Consider the following 20,035-nt stretch of genomic DNA (forward strand, 5'->3'; position numbering starts at 1 on the left):
CCTCTAGATGTTGGGATTACATCTAGACGTTGGACTTTATCTCTAGAATTTGGGCTATACCTCTATATCTTGAGCTTTACCTCTAGATTTTGGGTTTTACATCTAGATGTTTGCCTTTACCCCTGTAAGTTGGGCTTTACCTGCAGACATTGGGCTTTAGGACTAGATGATGGGCTTTACCTCTAGAAGTTGGGCTTTACATCTAGATTTTCGGCTTTACCTCTAAATGATGTGCTTAAACTCTAAATATTGGGCTTTAGCTCTAGATGTTGGGCTTTAGATTTAGAAGTTGGGCTTTACATCTAGATTTTGGTCTTTACGTCTAGATATTGGGCTTTACCTCTAGATTTTGGGGTTTAAATCTATATATTTGGCTATTCATCTAGATGTTGGGCTTTACCTCTAGATTTTGGGTTTTCCATCTGGATTTTTGGATTCTCTCTAGAATCTGGGCTGTACCTCCAGACGTTGGGCTTTACCTGTAGAAGTTGGGTTTTACATCTAGATGTTTGGCTTTAACTGTAGGTGTCGGGCTTTAACACTAGATATTGGAATTCACCTCTAGATCTTAGTCTTTACCTCTACATGTTGGACTTTACCTCTTGATTATTTGGCTTTAGATCTAGAAATTGGGCTTTACATCTAGATTTGGAGCTTTAGCTCTAGATGTTGGTCTTTACCTCTAGATTTTGGTTTTTTAATCTATATATTTGGCTTTTCCTCTAGATATTGGTATTTACCTCTAGATTTTGGGTTTTAAATCTATATATTTGGCTTTTCCTCTAGATATTGGGCTTTACCATCAGATATCTGGCTTTACGTCTAGATGTTGAGCTTTACCTCTAGATTTTGGGCTCTACCACTAGGTCTTGGGCTTTACCTCTAGATTTTGGACTTTACCTCTAGAAGTTGGGCTTTACCTCTAGATGTTGGGCCTTACCTCTAGAAGTTGGGGGTTACATCTATATGTTTGGCTTTAATTGTAGATATCGGGCCTTAAGACTAGATTTTGGAATTCACCTCTAGATTTTGGGCTTTACCTCTAGTTTTTGGATTTTCCATCTGGATTTTTGGCTTCTCTCTAGAATCTGGGCTGTACCTCCAGACGATGGGCTTTAACTCAAGATGTTGGGTTTTACCTCTAGATGTTGGTCTTTAAGTCTAGATATTGGACTTTACCTCTAGATGTAAGGTTTTTCATCGAGATGTTTTGCTTTACATTTAGATGTTGGGCTTTATCTCTAGATTTTGGGTTTTAAATCTATATATTTGGCTTTTCCTCTAGATGTTGGACTTTACCATCAGATATCTGGCTTTACGTCTAGATGTTGGGCTTTACCTCTAGATTTTGGGCTCTACCACTAGGTCTTGGTCTTTACCTTTAGATTTTCGACTTTACCTCTGGAAGTCGGGCTTTACCTCTAGATTTTGGGCCTTACCTCTAGATTTTGGGTTTTACATCTATATGTTTGGCTTTAACTGTAGATGTCGGGCCTTAACACTTGATTTTGGAATTCACCTCTAGATGTTAGGCTTTACATCTAGATTCTGGGCTTTCCCTCTAGATGTTGGGCTTTACCTCTAGGTTTTGGACTTTAACTCTGGAAGTTGGGCTTTACATCTAGACTTTGGGCTTTATCTCTAGATTTTGGATTTAAATCTAGATATTTGGCTTTACCTCTAGTATTTGGGATTTACCTCTAGACTTTGGGCTTTACCTCAAGACGTTGGGCTTTAACTCTAGATGTTAGGCTTTACCTCTAGATGTTGCGGTTACATCTAGACGTTGGACTTTATCTCTAGAATTTGGCCTATACCTCTATATCTTGGGCTTTACCTCTAGATTTTGGGTTTTACAACTAGATGTTTGCCTTTACCCCTGTAAGTTGGGCTTTACCTGCAGACATTGGGCTGTAGGACTAGATGATGGGCTTTACCTCTAGAAGTTGGGCTTTACATCTAGATTTTGGGCTTTACCTCTAAATGTTGTGCTTAAACTCTAAATATTGGGCTTTACATCTAGATGTTGGGATTTAGATTTAGAAGTTGGGCTTTACATCTAGATTTTTGGCTTTAGATCTAGAAGTTGGGCTTTACATCTAGATTTTGGTCTTTACGTCTAGATATTGGGCTTTACCTCTAGATTTTGGGGTTTAAATCTATATATTTGGCTTTTCCTCTAGATGTTGGGCTTTACCATCAGATATCTGGCTTTACGTCTAGATGTTGGGCTTTACCTCTAGATTTTGGGCTCTACCACTAGGTCTTGGGCTTTACTTCTAGATTTCGGACTTTACCTCTAGAAGTAGGTCTTTACCTCTAGACTTTGGACTTTACCTCAAGACGTTCGGCTTTAACTCTAGATGTTGGACTTTACCTCTAGATTTTGGGCCTTACCTCTAGAAGTTGGGGGTTACATCTATATGTTTGGCTTTAATTGTAGATGTCAGGCCTTAAGACTAGATTTTGGAATTCACCTCTAGATGTTAGGCTTTACCTCTAGATTCTGGGCTTTACCTCTAGAAGTTGGGCTTTACCTCTAGATTTTGGGTTTTCCATCTGTATTTTTGGCTTCTCTCTGGAATCTGGGCTTTACCTCCAGACGTTGGGCTTTACCTCTAGATGTTGGGTTTTACATCTAGATGTTTTGCTTTACATTGAGATGTTGGTCTTTATCAATAGACGTTGGGTTATACCTCTATATGTTGTGCTTCACCTCTAGATGTTAGGCTTTACCTCTAGATGTTGGGATTACATCTAGACGTTGGACTTTATCTCTAGAATTTGGGCTATACCTCTATATCTTGGGCTTTACCTCTAGATTTTGGGTTTGACATCTAGATGTTTGCCTTTACCTCTGTAAGTTGGGCTTTACCTGCAGACATAGGGCTGTAGGACTAGATGATGGGCTTTACCTCTAGAAGTTGGGCTTTACATTTAGATTTTGGGCTTTAACTCTATAGGATGCGCTTAAACTCTAAATATTGGGCTTTACCTCTAGATGTTGGGCTTTAGATTTAGAAGTTGGGCTTTACATCTATATTTTGGGCTTTAGATCTAGAAGTTGGGCTTTACATCTAGATTTTGGTCTTTACGTCTAGATATTGGGCTTTACCTCTAGATTTTGGGTTTTACATCTAGATGTTTGCCTTCACCTCTGTAAGTTGGGCTTTACCTGCAGACATTGGGCTGTAGGACTAGATGATGGGCTTTACCTCTAGAAGTTGGACTTTACATTTAGATTTTGGGCTTTAACTCTAAAGGATGCGCTTAAACTTTAAATATTGGGCTTTACCTCTAGATGTTGGGCTTTAGATTTAGAAGTTGGGCTTTACTTCTAGATTTTGGGGTTTAGATCTAGAAGTTGGGCTTTACATCTAGATTTTGGGCTTTACGTCTAGATATTGGGCTTTACCTTTATATTCTGGGTTTTAAATCTATATATTTGGCTTTTCCTCTAGATGTTGGTCTTTACCTCTAGATATCGGGCTTTACCTCTAGATATTGGCTTTACCTCTAGATTTTGGGCTCTACCTCTAGGTGTTGAGCTTTGCGTCTAGAATTTGGACTTTACCTCTAGAAGTTGGGATTTACATCTGCAATTTGGGCTTTACGTCTAGATTTTGGGATTTAAATCTAGACATTTGGCTTTACCTCTAGAATTTGGGCTTTACCTCAAGACGTTGGGCTTTAACTCTAGATTTTGGGCTTTAATCTAAAGGATGCGCTTTAACTCCAGATATTCGGCCTTACCTCTAGAATTTGGGTTTTACATCTATATGCTTGGCTTTAACTGTAGATGTTGGGCCTTAACACTAGATTTTGGAATTCACCACTAGATGTTAGGCTTTACCTTTAGATGTTGGGCTTTACTTCTAGATGTTGGGATTACATCTAGAAGTTGGACTTTATCTCTAGAATTTGGGCTATACCTGTATATGTTGGGCTTTACCTCTAGATTTTGGGTTTTACATCTAGATCTTTGCCTTTACCTATAACTGATGCGCATAAACTCTAAATATTGGGCTTTACCTCTAGATGTTGGGCTTTACATTTAGAAGTTGGGCTTTACATGTATATATTGGGCTTTAGATCTAGAAGTTGGGCTTTACATCTAGATTTTGGTCTTTACGTCTAGATGTTGGGCTTTACCTCTAGATTTTGGGCTCTACCACTAGGTCTTGGGCTTTACCTCTAGATGTTGGACTTTACCTCTAGAAGTTGGGCTTTACCTCTAGATTTTGGGCCTTACCTCTAGAAGTTGGGGGTTACATCTATAAGTTTGGCTTTAACTGTAGATGTCGGGCCTTAAGACTAGATTTTGGAATTCACCTCTAGATGTTAGGCTTTACCTCTAGATTCTGGGCTTTACCTCTAGATGTTGGGCTTTACCTCTAGTTTTTGGATTTTCCATCTGGATTTTTGGCTTCTCTCTAGAATCTGGGCTGTACCTCCAGACGATGGGCTTTAACTCAAGATGTTGGGTTTTACCTCTAGATGTTGGTCTTTAAGTCTAGATATTGGACTTTACCTCTAGATGTAGGGTTTTTCATCGAGATGTTTTGCTTTACATTTAGATGTTGGGCTTTATCTCTAGATTTTGGGTTTTAAATCTATATATTTGGCTTTTCCTCTAGATGTTGGACTTTACCATCAGATATCTGGCTTTACGTCTAGATGTTGGGCTTTACCTCTAGATTTTGGGCTCTACCACTAGGTCTTGGTCTTTACCTTTAGATTTTCGACTTTACCTCTGGAAGTCGGGCTTTACCTCTAGATTTTGGGCCTTACCTCTAGATTTTGGGTTTTACATCTATATGTTTGGCTTTAACTGTAGATGTCGGGCCTTAACACTTGATTTTGGAATTCACCTCTAGATGTTAGGCTTTACATCTAGATTCTGGGCTTTCCCTCTAGATGTTGGGCTTTACCTCTAGGTTTTGGACTTTAACTCTGGAAGTTGGGCTTTACATCTAGACTTTGGGCTTTATCTCTAGATTTTGGATTTAAATCTAGATATTTGGCTTTACCTCTAGTATTTGGGATTTACCTCTAGACTTTGGGCTTTACCTCAAGACGTTGGGCTTTAACTCTAGATGTTAGGCTTTACCTCTAGATGTTGCGGTTACATCTAGACGTTGGACTTTATCTCTAGAATTTGGCCTATACCTCTATATCTTGGGCTTTACCTCTAGATTTTGGGTTTTACAACTAGATGTTTGCCTTTACCCCTGTAAGTTGGGCTTTACCTGCAGACATTGGGCTGTAGGACTAGATGATGGGCTTTACCTCTAGAAGTTGGGCTTTACATCTAGATTTTGGGCTTTACCTCTAAATGTTGTGCTTAAACTCTAAATATTGGGCTTTACATCTAGATGTTGGGCTTTAGATTTAGAAGTTGGGCTTTACATCTAGATTTTTGGCTTTAGATCTAGAAGTTGGGCTTTACATCTAGATTTTGGTCTTTACGTCTAGATATTGGGCTTTACCTCTAGATTTTGGGGTTTAAATCTATATATTTGGCTTTTCCTCTAGATGTTGGGCTTTACCATCAGATATCTGGCTTTACGTCTAGATGTTGGGCTTTACCTCTAGATTTTGGGCTCTACCACTAGGTCTTGGGCTTTACTTCTAGATTTCGGACTTTACCTCTAGAAGTAGGTCTTTACCTCTAGACTTTGGACTTTACCTCAAGACGTTCGGCTTTAACTCTAGATGTTGGGCTTTACCTCTAGATTTTGGGCCTTACCTCTAGAAGTTGGGGGTTACATCTATATGTTTGGCTTTAATTGTAGATGTCAGGCCTTAAGACTAGATTTTGGAATTCACCTCTAGATGTTAGGCTTTACCTCTAGATTCTGGGCTTTACCTCTAGAAGTTGGGCTTTACCTCTAGATTTTGGGTTTTCCATCTGTATTTTTGGCTTCTCTCTGGAATCTGGGCTTTACCTCCAGACGTTGGGCTTTACCTCTAGATGTTGGGTTTTACATCTAGATGTTTTGCTTTACATTGAGATGTTGGTCTTTATCAATAGACGTTGGGTTATACCTCTATATGTTGTGCTTCACCTCTAGATGTTAGGCTTTACCTCTAGATGTTGGGATTACATCTAGACGTTGGACTTTATCTCTAGAATTTGGGCTATACCTCTATATCTTGGGCTTTACCTCTAGATTTTGGGTTTGACATCTAGATGTTTGCCTTTACCTCTGTAAGTTGGGCTTTACCTGCAGACATAGGGCTGTAGGACTAGATGATGGGCTTTACCTCTAGAAGTTGGGCTTTACATTTAGATTTTGGGCTTTAACTCTATAGGATGCGCTTAAACTCTAAATATTGGGCTTTACCTCTAGATGTTGGGCTTTAGATTTAGAAGTTGGGCTTTACATCTATATTTTGGGCTTTAGATCTAGAAGTTGGGCTTTACATCTAGATTTTGGTCTTTACGTCTAGATATTGGGCTTTACCTCTAGATTTTGGGTTTTACATCTAGATGTTTGCCTTCACCTCTGTAAGTTGGGCTTTACCTGCAGACATTGGGCTGTAGGACTAGATGATGGGCTTTACCTCTAGAAGTTGGACTTTACATTTAGATTTTGGGCTTTAACTCTAAAGGATGCGCTTAAACTTTAAATATTGGGCTTTACCTCTAGATGTTGGGCTTTAGATTTAGAAGTTGGGCTTTACTTCTAGATTTTGGGGTTTAGATCTAGAAGTTGGGCTTTACATCTAGATTTTGGGTTTTACGTCTAGATATTGGGCTTTACCTTTATATTCTGGGTTTTAAATCTATATATTTGGCTTTTCCTCTAGATGTTGGTCTTTACCTCTAGATATCGGGCTTTACCTCTAGATATTGGCTTTACCTCTAGATTTTGGGCTCTACCTCTAGGTGTTGAGCTTTGCGTCTAGAATTTGGACTTTACCTCTAGAAGTTGGGATTTACATCTGCAATTTGGGCTTTACGTCTAGATTTTGGGATTTAAATCTAGACATTTGGCTTTACCTCTAGAATTTGGGCTTTACCTCAAGACGTTGGGCTTTAACTCTAGATTTTGGGCTTTAATCTAAAGGATGCGCTTTAACTCCAGATATTCGGCCTTACCTCTAGAATTTGGGTTTTACATCTATATGCTTGGCTTTAACTGTAGATGTTGGGCCTTAACACTAGATTTTGGAATTCACCACTAGATGTTAGGCTTTACCTTTAGATGTTGGGCTTTACTTCTAGATGTTGGGATTACATCTAGAAGTTGGACTTTATCTCTAGAATTTGGGCTATACCTGTATATGTTGGGCTTTACCTCTAGATTTTGGGTTTTACATCTAGATCTTTGCCTTTACCTATAACTGATGCGCATAAACTCTAAATATTGGGCTTTACCTCTAGATGTTGGGCTTTACATTTAGAAGTTGGGCTTTACATGTATATATTGGGCTTTAGATCTAGAAGTTGGGCTTTACATCTAGATTTTGGTCTTTACGTCTAGATGTTGGGCTTTACCTCTAGATTTTGGGCTCTACCACTAGGTCTTGGGCTTTACCTCTAGATGTTGGACTTTACCTCTAGAAGTTGGGCTTTACCTCTAGATTTTGGGCCTTACCTCTAGAAGTTGGGGGTTACATCTATAAGTTTGGCTTTAACTGTAGATGTCGGGCCTTAAGACTAGATTTTGGAATTCACCTCTAGATGTTAGGCTTTACCTCTAGATTCTGGGCTTTACCTCTAGATGTTGGGCTTTACCTCTAGTTTTTGGATTTTCCATCTGGATTTTTGGCTTCTCTCTAGAATCTGGGCTGTACCTCCAGACGATGGGCTTTAACTCAAGATGTTGGGTTTTACCTCTAGATGTTGGTCTTTAAGTCTAGATATTGGACTTTACCTCTAGATGTAGGGTTTTTCATCGAGATGTTTTGCTTTACATTTAGATGTTGGGCTTTATCTCTAGATTTTGGGTTTTAAATCTATATATTTGGCTTTTCCTCTAGATGTTGGACTTTACCATCAGATATCTGGCTTTACGTCTAGATGTTGGGCTTTACCTCTAGATTTTGGGCTCTACCACTAGGTCTTGGTCTTTACCTTTAGATTTTCGACTTTACCTCTAGAAGTCGGGCTTTACCTCTAGATTTTGGACCTTACCTCTAGATTTTGGGTTTTACATCTATATGTTTGGCTTTAACTGTAGATGTCGGGCCTTAACACTTGATTTTGGAATTCACCTCTAGATGTTAGGCTTTACATCTAGATTCTGGGCTTTCCCTCTAGATGTTGGGCTTTACCTCTAGGTTTTGGACTTTAACTCTGGAAGTTGGGCTTTACATCTAGACTTTGGGCTTTATCTCTAGATTTTGGATTTAAATCTAGATATTTGGCTTTACCTCTAGTATTTGGGATTTACCTATAGACTTTGGGCTTTACCTCAAGACGTTGGGCTTTAACTCTAGATGTTAGGCTTTACCTCTAGATGTTGCGGTTACATCTAGACGTTGGACTTTATCTCTAGAATTTGGCCTATACCTCTATATCTTGGGCTTTACCTCTAGATTTTGGGTTTTACAACTAGATGTTTGCCTTTACCCCTGTAAGTTGGGCTTTACCTGCAGACATTGGGCTGTAGGACTAGATGATGGGCTTTACCTCTAGAAGTTGGGCTTTACATCTAGATTTTGGGCTTTACCTCTAAATGTTGTGCTTAAACTCTAAATATTGGGCTTTACATCTAGATGTTGGGCTTTAGATTTAGAAGTTGGGCTTTACATCTAGATTTTTGGCTTTAGATCTAGAAGTTGGGCTTTACATCTAGATTTTGGTTTTACGTCTAGATATTGGGCTTTACCTCTAGATTTTGGGGTTTAAATCTATATATTTGGCTTTTCCTCTAGATGTTGGGCTTTACCATCAGATATCTGGCTTTACGTCTAGATGTTGGGCTTTACCTCTAGATTTTGGGCTCTACCACTAGGTCTTGGGCTTTACTTCTAGATTTCGGACTTTACCTCTAGAAGTAGGTCTTTACCTCTAGACTTTGGACTTTACCTCAAGACGTTCGGCTTTAACTCTAGATGTTGGGCTTTACCACTAGATTTTGGGTCTTACCTCTAGAAGTTGGGGTTTAAATCTATATGTTTGGCTTTAATTGTAGATGTCAGGCCTTAAGACTAGATTTTGGAATTCACCTCTAGATGTTAGGCTTTACCTCTAGATTCTGGGCTTTACCTCTAGAAGTTGGGCTTTACCTCTAGATTTTGGGTTTTCCATCTGTATTTTTGGCTTCTCTCTGGAATCTGGGCTTTACCTCCAGACGTTGGGCTTTACCTCTAGATGTTGGGTTTTACCTCTAGATGTTGGTCTTTAAGTCTAGATATTGGACTTTACCTCTAGATGTAGGGTTTTACATCTAGATGTTTTGCTTTACATTTAGATGTTGGGCTTTATCTCTAGATTTTGGGTTTTAAATCTATATATTTGGCTTTTCCTCTAGATGTTGGTCTTTACCATCAGATATATGGCTTTACATCTAGATGTTGGGCTTTAACTCTAGATTTTGGGATCTACCACTAGGTCTTGGGCTTTACCTCTAGATTTTTGGCTTTACCTCTAGAAGTTGGGCTTTACGTGTAGACTTTGGGCTTTACCTCAAGACGTTCGGCTTTAATTCTAGATGTTGGGCTTTACCTCTAGATTTTGGGCCTTACCTCTAGAAGTTGGGGGTTACATCTATATGGTTGGCTTTAACTGTAGGTGTCGGGCCTTAACACTTGATTTTGGAATTCACCTCTAGATGTTAGGCTTTACATCTAGATTCTGGGCTTTCCCTCTAGATGTTGGGCTTTAACTCTAGATTTTGGGCTTTACTCTAAAGGATGCGCTTTAACTCTAGATATTCGGCTTTACCTCTAGAAGTTGGGTTTTACATCTAGATGTTTGGCTTTAACTGTAGGTGTCGGGCTTTAACACTAGATATTGGAATTCACCTCTAGATCTTAGTCTTTACCTCTACATGTTGGGCTTTACCTCTAGATTATTTGGCTTTAAATGTAGAAATTGGTCTTTACATCTAGATTTGGGGCTTTAGCTCTAGATGTTGGGCTTTACCTCCAGATTTTGGGATTTAAATCTATATATCTGGCTTTATCTCTAGATGTTGGGCTTTATTTCTAGATTTTGGCCTCTACCTCTAGGTATTGGTGTTTACCTCTAGATTTTGGACTTTAACTCTGGAAGTTGGGCTTTACCTCTAGATTTTGGGCTTTACCTCCAGATGTTGGTCTTTAAGTCTATATATTTGTCTTTTCCTCTATATGTTGGGCTTTACCTCTAGATATCTGGCTTTACGTCTAGATGTTGGGCTTTACCTCTAGATTTTGGGTCTTACCTCTAGAAGTTGGGGGTTACATCTATATATTTGGCTTTAATTTTAGATGTCAGGCCTTAAGAATAGATTTTGGAATTCACCTCTAGATGTTGGGCTTTACCTCTAGATTTTGGGTTTTCCATCTGGAATTTTGGCTTCTCTCTAGAATCTGGGCTGTACCTCCAGACGTTGGGCTTTACCTCTAGATTTTGGGTTTTACATCTAGATGTTTGCCTTCACATCTGTAAGTTGGGCTTTACCTGCAGACATTGGGCTGTAGGACTAGATGATGGGCTTTACCTCCAGACGTTGGGCTTTACCTCTAGATTTTGGGTTTTACCTCTAGATGTTGGTCTTTAAGTCTAGATATTGGACTTTACCTCTAGATGTAGGGTTTTACATCTAGATGTTTTGCTTTACATTTAGATGTTGGGCTGTGTCTCTAGATTTTGGGTTTTAAATCTATATATTTGGCTTTTCCTCTAGATGTTGGGCTTTACCATCAGATATCTGGCTTTACGTCTAGATGTTGGGCTTTACCTCTAGATTTTGGGCTCTACCACTAGGTCTTGGGCTTTATCTCTAGATTTTGGGCCTTACCTCTAGATTTTGGATTTTACATCTATATGTTTGGCTTTAACTGTAGATGTCGGGCCTTAACACTTGATTTTGGAATTCACCTCTAGATGTTAGGCTTTACATCTAGATTCTGGGCTTTCCCTCTATATGTTAGGCTTTACCTCTAGATTCTGGGCTTTCCCTCTAGATGTTTGGATTTACCTCTAGATTTTGTGGTTTCAATTTGGATATTTGGCTTCTCTCTAGAATCTGGGCTGTACCTCTAGACATTGGGCTTTACCTCTAGATGTTAGGTTTTACCTCTAGATGTTGGTCTTTATGTCTAGATATTGGACTTTACCTCTAGATGTATAGTTTTACGTCTAGAGGTTTTGCTTTACATTTAGACGTTGGGCTTTATCTCTAGATGTTGGGTTATACCTCTATATGTTGTGCTTCACCTCTAGATGTTAGGCTTTACCTATAGATGTTGGGCTTTACCTCTAGATGTTGGGCTTTAGATCTAGAAGTTGGGCTTCACATCTAGATTTAGGGCTTTAGATCTAGATTTTCGGCTTTATCTCTAGATTTTGGTTTTTAAATCTATATTTTTGGCTTTTCCTCTAGATGTTGGGCTTTACCTCTATATGTTTGGCTTTAGATCTAGAAATTGGGCTTTACATCTAGATTTTGGGATTTAAATCTAGATATTTGGCTTTACCTCTACATGTTGGGCTTTACCTCTATATGTTTGGATTTAGATCTAGAAATTGGGCTTTACATCTAGATTTTGGGCTTTACGTCTAGATATTGGGCTTTACCTCTGAAGTTGGGCTTTACCTCTAGATTTTGGGCCTTACCTCTAGAAGTTGGGGGTTACATCTATATGGTTGGCTTTAACTGTAGATGTCGGGCCTTAACACTTGATTTTGGAATTCACCTCTAGATGTTAGGCTTTACATCTGGATTCAGGGCTTTCCCTCTAGATGTTGGGCTTTAACTCTAATTTTGGGCTTTACTCTAAAGGATGCGCTTTAACTCTAGATATTCGGCTTTACCTCTACAAGTTGGGGTTTACATCTAGATATTTGGCTTTAAATGTAGGTGTCGGGCTTTAACACTAGATATTGGAATTCACCTCTAGATCTTAGTCTTTACCTCTACATGTTGGGCTTTACCTCTAGATTATTTGGCTTAGATCTAGAAGTTGGGCTTTAACTCTAGATGTTGGGGTTTAAATCTAGATTTGGGGTTTCAGCTCTAGAAGTTGGTCATTACCTCTAGACATTGGGCTTTACCTCCAGATGTTGGTCTTTAAGACTAGATATTGGACTTTACCTCTAGATGTAGGGTTTTACATCTAGATATTTTGCTTTACATTTAGATGTTGGTCTTTATCTCTAGATGTTGGGTTATACCTCTATATGTTGTGCTTCACCTCTAGATGTTAGTCTTGACCTCTGAACGTTAGTCTTTACCTCTAGATGTTGGGCTTTAACGTCAGATATCTGGCTTTACGTCTAGATGTTGGGCTTTACCTCTAGATTTTGGGCTCGAACACTAGGTCTTGGGCTTTACCTCTAGATTTTGGACTTTACCTCTAGAAGTTGGGCTTTACCTCTAGATTTTGGGCTTTACCTCAAGACGTTGGGCTGTAACTCTAGATGTTGGGCTATACCTCTAGATTTTGGGCCTTACCTCCAGAAGTTGGTGTTTACATCTATATGTTTGGCTTTAACTTTGCATATCGGGCCTTAACACTAGATTTTGGAATTCACCACTAGATGTTAGGCTTTTCCTCTACATGTTGGGCTTTACCTCTAGATGTTTGGCTTAGATCTAGAACTTGGGCTTTATCTCTAGATGTTGGGTTTTACATCTAGATGTTTTGCTTTACATTTAGATGTTGGTCTTTATCTCTAGATGTTGGGTTATACCTCTATATGTTGTGCTTCAACTCTAGATTTTAGGCTTTACCTCTAGATGTTGGGATTACATCTAGAATTTGGAATTTATCTCTAGAATTTGGGTTATACCTCTATATGTTGTGCTTCACCTCTAGATGTTGGGCTTTAACTCTAGATTTGGGTTTTACATCTAGATGTTTGCCTTCACCTCTGTAAGTTGGGCTTTACCTGCAGACATTGGGCTGTAGGACTAGATGATGGGCTTTACCTCTAGAAGTTGGACTTTACATTTAGATTTTGGGCTTTAACTCTAAAGGATGCGCTTAAACTCTAAATATTGGGCTTTACCACTAGATGTTGGTCTTTAGATTTAGAAGTTGGGCTTTACATCTAGATTTTGGTCTTTACATCTAGATATTGGTCTTTACCTCTAGATTTTGGGTTTTAAATCTGTATATTTGGCTTTTCCTCTAGATGTTGGTCTTTACCTCTAGATTTTGGGCTCTACCACTAGGTCTTGGGCTTTACTTCTAGATTTCGGACTTTACCTCTAGAAGTAGGTCTTTACCTCTAGACTTTGGACTTTACCTCAAGACGTTCGGCTTTAACTCTAGATGTTGGGCTTTACCTCTAGATTTTGGGTCTTAACTCTAGAAGTTGGGGGTTACATCTATATGTTTGGCTTTAATTGTAGATTTCAGGCCTTAAGAATAGATTTTGGAATTCACCTCTAGATGTTAGGCTTTACCTCTAGATTCTGGGCTTTACCTCTAGATGTTGGGCTTTACCTCTAGATTTTGGGTTTTCCATCTGTATTTTTGGCTTCTCTCTAGAATCTGGGCTTTACCTCCAGACGTTGTGCTTTACCTCTAGATGTTGGGTTTTACCTCTAGATGTTGGTCTTTAAGTCTAGATATTGGACTTTACCTCTAGATGTAGGGTTTTACATCTAGATGTTTTGCTTTACATTTAGATGTTGGGCTGTGCCTCTAGATTTTGGGTTTTAAATCTATATATTTGGCTTTTCCTCTAGATGTTGGGCTTTACGGTCAGATATCAGGCTTTACGTCTAGATGTTGGGCTTTACCTCTAGATTTTGGGTCTTACCTCTAGAAGTTGGGGGTTACATCTATATGTTTGGCTTTAATTGTAGATGTCAGGCCTTAAGACTAGATTTTGGAATTCACCTCTAGATGTTAGGCTTTACCTCTAGATTCTGGCTTTTACCTCTAGATGTTGGGCTTTACCTCTAGATTTTGGGTTTTCCATCTGTATTTTTGGCTTCTCTCTAGAATCTGTGCTTTACCTCCAGACGTTGGGCTTTACCTCTAGATGTTGGGTTTTACCTCTAGATGTTGGTCTTTAAGTCTAGATATTGGACTTTACCTCTAGATGTAGGGTTTTACATCTAGATGTTTTGCTTTACATTTAGATGTTGGGATGTGTCTCTAGATTTTGGCTTTTAAATCTATATATTTGGCTTTTCCTCTAGATGTTGGGCTTTACCGTCAGATATCTGGCTTTACGTCTAGATGTTGGGCTTTACCTCTAGATTTTGGGCTCTACCACTAGGTCTTGGTCTTTACCTCTAGATTTCGGACTTTACCTCTAGAAGTAGGTCTTTACCTCTAGACTTCGGACTTTACCTCAAGACGTTCGGCTTTAACTCTAGCTGTTGGGCTTTACCTCTAGATTTTGGGCCTTACCTCTAGAAGTTGGGGGTTACATCTATATTGTTGCCTTTAACTGTAGATGTCGGGCCTTAACACTTGATTTTGGAATTCAGCTCTAGATGTTAGGCTTTACATCTAGATTCTGAGCTTTCCCCCTAGATGTTGGGTTTAACTCTAGATTTTGGGCTTTACTCTAAAGGATGCGCTTTAAATCTAGATATTCGGCTTTACCTCTAGAAGTTGGGCTTTACATCTAGATTTTGGTCTTTACGTCTAGATATTGGGCTTTACCTCTAGATGTAGGGTTTTACATCTAGATGTTTTGCTTTACATTGAGATGTTGGTCTTTATCAATAGACGTTGGGTTATACCTCTATATGTTGTGCTTCACCTCTAGATGTTAGGCTTTACCTCTAGATGTTGGGATTACATCTAGACGTTGGACTTTATCTCTAGAATTTGGGCTATACCTCTATATGTTGGGCTTTACCTCTAGATTTTGGGTTTGACATCTAGATGTTTGCCTTTACCTCTGTAAGTTGGGCTTTACCTGCAGACATAGGGCTGTAGGACTAGATGATGGGCTTTACCTCTAGAAGTTGGGCTTTACATTTAGATTTTGGGCTTTAACTCTATAGGATGCGCTTAAACTCTAAATATTGGGCTTTACCTCTAGATGTTGGGCTTTAGATTTAGAAGTTGGGCTTTACATCTATATTTTGGGCTTTAGATCTAGAAGTTGGGCTTTACATCTAGATTTTGGTCTTTACGTCTAGATTTTGGGCTTTACCTCTATATTTTGGCTTTTAAATCTATATATTTGGCTTTTCCTCTAGATGTTGGGCTTTACCGTCAGATATCTGGCTTTACGTCTAGATGTTGGGCTTTACCTCTAGATTTTGGGCTCTACCACTAGGTCTTGGGCTTTACCTCTAGATTTTGGACTTTACCTCTAGAAGTTGGGCTTTACCTCTAGACTTTGGGCTTTACCTCAAGACATTCGGCTTTAACTCTAGCTGTTGGGCTTTACCTCTAGATTTTGGGCCTTACCTCTAGAAGTTGGGGGTTACATCTATATGGTTGGCTTTAACTGTAGATGTCGGGCCTTAACACTTGATTTTGGAATTCAGCTCTAGATGTTAGGCTTTACCTCTAGATTCTGGGCTTTCCCTCTAGATGTTCGGCTTTAACTCTAGATTTTGGGCTTTACTCTAAATGATGCGCTTTAACTCTAGATTTTCGGCTTTAGATCTAGAAGTTGGGCTTTATATCTAGATTTTGGTCTTTACGTCTAGATATTGGGCTTTACCTCTAGATGTAGGGTTTTACATCTGGATGTTTTGCTTTACATTTAGATGTTGGTCTTTATCTCTGGACGTTGGGTTGTACCTCTATATGTAGTGCTTCACATCTAGATGTTGTGCTTTACCTCTAGATGTTGCGATTACATCTAGACGTTGGACTTATCTCTAGAATTTGGGCTATACCTCTAGATGTTGGGCTTTACCTCTAGATTTTGTGTTTTACATCTAGATGTTTACCTTTACCTCTGTAATTTGGGCTTTACCTGCAGACATTGGGCTGTAGGTCTAGATGATGGGCTTTACCTCTAGAAGTTGGGCTTTACATCTAGATTTTCGGCTTTACCTCTAAATGATGCGCTTAAAATATAAATATTGGGCTTTACCTCTAGATGTTGGGCTTTAGATCTAGAAGCTGGGCTTTACATCTATATTTTGGTCTTTATGTCTAGATATTGGGCTTTACCTCTAGATTTTGGGTTTTAAATCTATATATTTGGCTTTTCCTCTAGATGTTGGGCTTTACCTCTAGATATCTGGCTTTACGTCTAGATGTTGGGCTTTACCTCTAGATTTTGGGCTCTGCCACTAGGTCTTGGGCTTTACCTCTAGATTTTGGACTTTGCCTCTAGAAGTTGGGCTTTACCTCTAGACTTTGGGCTTTATCTCAAGACGTTCGACTTTAACTCTAGCTGTTGGGCTTTACCTCTAGATTTTGGGCTCTACCTCTAGGTATGGTGTTTACCTCTAGATTTTGGAATTTAACTCTGGAAGTTGGGCTTTACATCTATACTTTGGGATTTACCTCTAGATATTGGGCTTTACCTCTAGATTTTGGTCTTTAAGGCTATATATTTGGCTTTTCCTCTAGATGTTGGGCTTTACCTCTAGATATCAGGCTTTACGTCTAGATGTTGGGCTTTACATCTAAATGTCAGGCTTTACGTCTCGATGTTGGGCTTTAGGTCTAGAATTTGGACTTTACCTCTAGAAGTTGGGCTATACCTCTAGATTTTGGTCTCTACCTCTAGGTGTTGGGCTTTGCCTCAAGAATTTGAGCTTTACCTCTAGATTTTGGGATTTAAATCCAGATATTTGGCTTTACCTCTAAAATTTGGGCTTTATCTCTATACTTTGGGCTTTACCTCAAGACGTTGGGCTTTAACTCTAGATGTTGGGCTTTACATCTAGATTTTGAACCTTACCTCTAGAAGTTGGGGTTTACATCTATATGTTTGGCTTTAACTGTGGATATCGGGCCTTAACACTAGATTTTTGAATTCACCACTAGATGTTAGGCTTTTCCTCTAGACGTTGGGCTTTACCACTAGATTTCTGGCTTAGATCTAGAACTTGGGCTTTATCTCTAGATGTTGGGGTTTAAATCTAGATTTGGGGGTTTAGCTCTAGAAGTTGGTCATTAGCTCTAGACATTGGGATTTAACTCCAGATGTTGGTCTTTAAGTCTAGATATTGGACTTTACCTCTAGATGTAGGGTTTTACATCTAGATGTTTTGCTTTATATTTAGATGTTGGTCTTTATCTCTAGATGTTGGGTTATACCTCTATATGTTGCGCTTCACCTCTAGATTTTAGGCTTTACCTCTAGATGTTGGGATTACATCTAGAATTTGGAATTTATCTCTAGAAATTGGGTTATACCTCTATATGTTGTGCTTCACCTCTAGATGTTGGGCTTTACCTCTAGATTTGGGTTTTACATCTAGATGTTTGCCTTCACCTCTGTAAGTTGGGCTTTACCTGCAGACATTGGGCTGTAGGACTAGATGATGGGCTTTACCTCTAGAAGTTGGACTTTACATTTAGATTTTGGGCTTTAACTCTAAAGGATGCGCTTAAACTCTAAATATTGGGCTTTACCACTAGATGTTGGGCTTTAGATTTAGAAGTTGGGCTTTACATCTAGATTTTGGTCTTTACGTCTAGATATTGGTCTTTAACTCTAGATTTTGGGTTTTAAATCTGTATATTTGGCTTTTCCTCTAGATGTTGGGCTTTACCTCTAGATTTTGGGCTCTACCACTAGGTCTTGGTCTTTACTTCTAGATTTCGGACTTTACCTCTAGAAGTAGGTCTTTACCTCTAGACTTTGGACTTTACCTCAAGACGTTCGGCTTTAACTCTAGATGTTGGGCTTTACCTCTAGATTTTGGGTCTTAACTCTAGAAGTTGGGGGTTACATCTATATGTTTGGTTTTAATTGTAGATTTCAGGCCTTAAGAATAGATTTTGGAATTCACCTCTAGATGTTAGGCTTTACCTCTAGATTCTGGGCTTTACCTCTAGATGTTGGGCTTTACCTCTAGATTTTGGGTTTTCCATCTGTATTTTTGGCTTCTCTCTAGAATCTGGCCTTTACCTCCAGACGTTGGGCTTTACCTCTAGATGTTGGGTTTTACCTCTAGATGTTGGTCTTTAAGTCTAGATATTGGACTTTACCTCTAGATGTAGGGTTTTACATCTAGATGTTTTGCTTTACATTTAGATGTTGGGCTGTGCCTCTAGATTTTGGGTTTTAAATCTATATATTTGGCTTTTCCTCTAGATGTTGGGCTTTACGGTCAGATATCAGGCTTTACGTCTAGATGTTGGGCTTTACCTCTAGATTTTGGGTCTTACCTCTAGAAGTTGGGGGTTACATCTATATGTTTGGCTTTAATTGTAGATGTCAGGCCTTAAGAATAGATTTTGGAATTCACCTCTACATGTAAGGCTTTACCTCTTGATTCTGGCTTTTACCTCTAGATGTTGGGCTTTACCTCTAGATTTTGGGTTTTCCATCTGTATTTTTGGCTTCTCTCTAGAATCTGGGCTTTACCTCCAGACGTTGGGCTTTACCTCTAGATGTTGGGTTTTACCTCTAGATGTTGGTCTTTAAGTCTAGATATTGGACTTTACCTCTAGATGTAGGGTTTTACATCTAGATGTTTTGCTTTACATTTAGATGTTGGGCTGTGTCTCTAGATTTTGGGTTTTAAATCTATATATTTGGCTTTTCCTCTAGATGTTGGTCTTTACCGTCAGATATCTGGCTTTACGTCTAGATGTTAGGCTTTACCTCTAGATTTTGGGCTCTACCACTAGGTCTTGGTCTTTACCTCTAGATTTTGGACTTTACCTCTAGAAGTTGGGCTTTACCTCTAGACTTTGGGCTTTACCTCAAGACGTTCGGCTTTAACTCTAGCTGTTGGGCTTTACCTCTAGATTTTGGGCCTTATCTCTAGAAGTTGGGGGTTACATCTATATGGTTGGCTTTAACTGTAGATGTCGGGCCTTAACACTTGATTTTGGAATTCAGCTCTAGATGTTAGGCTTTACATCTAGATTCTGAGCTTTCCCTCTAGATGTTGGGTTTAACTCTAGATTTTGGGCTTTACTCTAAAGGATGCGCTTTAAATCTAGATATTCGGCTTTACCTCTAGAAGTTGGGCTTTACATCTAGATTTTGGTCTTTACGTCTAGATATTGGGCTTTACCTCTAGATGTAGGGTTTTACATCTAGATGTTTTGCTTTACATTGAGATGTTGGTCTTTATCAATAGACGTTTGGTTATACCTCTATACGTAGTGCTTCACATCTAGATGTTGTGCTTTACCTCTAGATGTTGCGATTACATCTAGACGTTGGACTTTATCTCTAGAATTTGGGCTATACCTCTAGATGTTGGGCTTTACCTCTAGATTTTGGGTTTGACATCTAGATGTTTGCCTTTACCTCTGTAAGTTGGGCTTTACCTGCAGACATAGGGCTGTAGGACTAGATGATGGGCTTTACCTCCAGACGTTGGGCTTTACCTCTAGATATCTGGCTTTACCTCTAGATGTTGGGTTTTACCTCTAGATATTGGTCTTTACCTCTAGATTTTGGGTGTTAGAGCTAGAATTTGGGCTTTACATCTAGATTTTGGGCTTTAGATCAAGAAGTTGGGCTTTACATCTAGATTTTGGGCTTAACGTCTAGATATTGGGCTTTACCTCTATATTTTGGGTTTTAAATCTATATGTTTGGCTTTTCCTCTAGATGTTGGGCTTTACCATGAGATATCTGGCTTTACGTCTAGATTTTGGGCTTTATCTTTAGATTTTGGGCCCTACCACTAGATCTTGGGCTTTACATCTAAATTTTGGACTTTACCTCTAGAAGTTGGGCTTTACCTCTAGACTTTAGGCTTTAACTCTAGGTTTTGGGTTTTATATCTAGATGTTTACCTTTACC

Source organism: Leptosomus discolor, unplaced genomic scaffold, assembly GCF_034619465.1.
Source record: "Leptosomus discolor isolate bLepDis1 unplaced genomic scaffold, bLepDis1.hap2 HAP2_SCAFFOLD_28, whole genome shotgun sequence".
Taxonomy (NCBI): domain Eukaryota; kingdom Metazoa; phylum Chordata; class Aves; order Leptosomiformes; family Leptosomidae; genus Leptosomus; species Leptosomus discolor.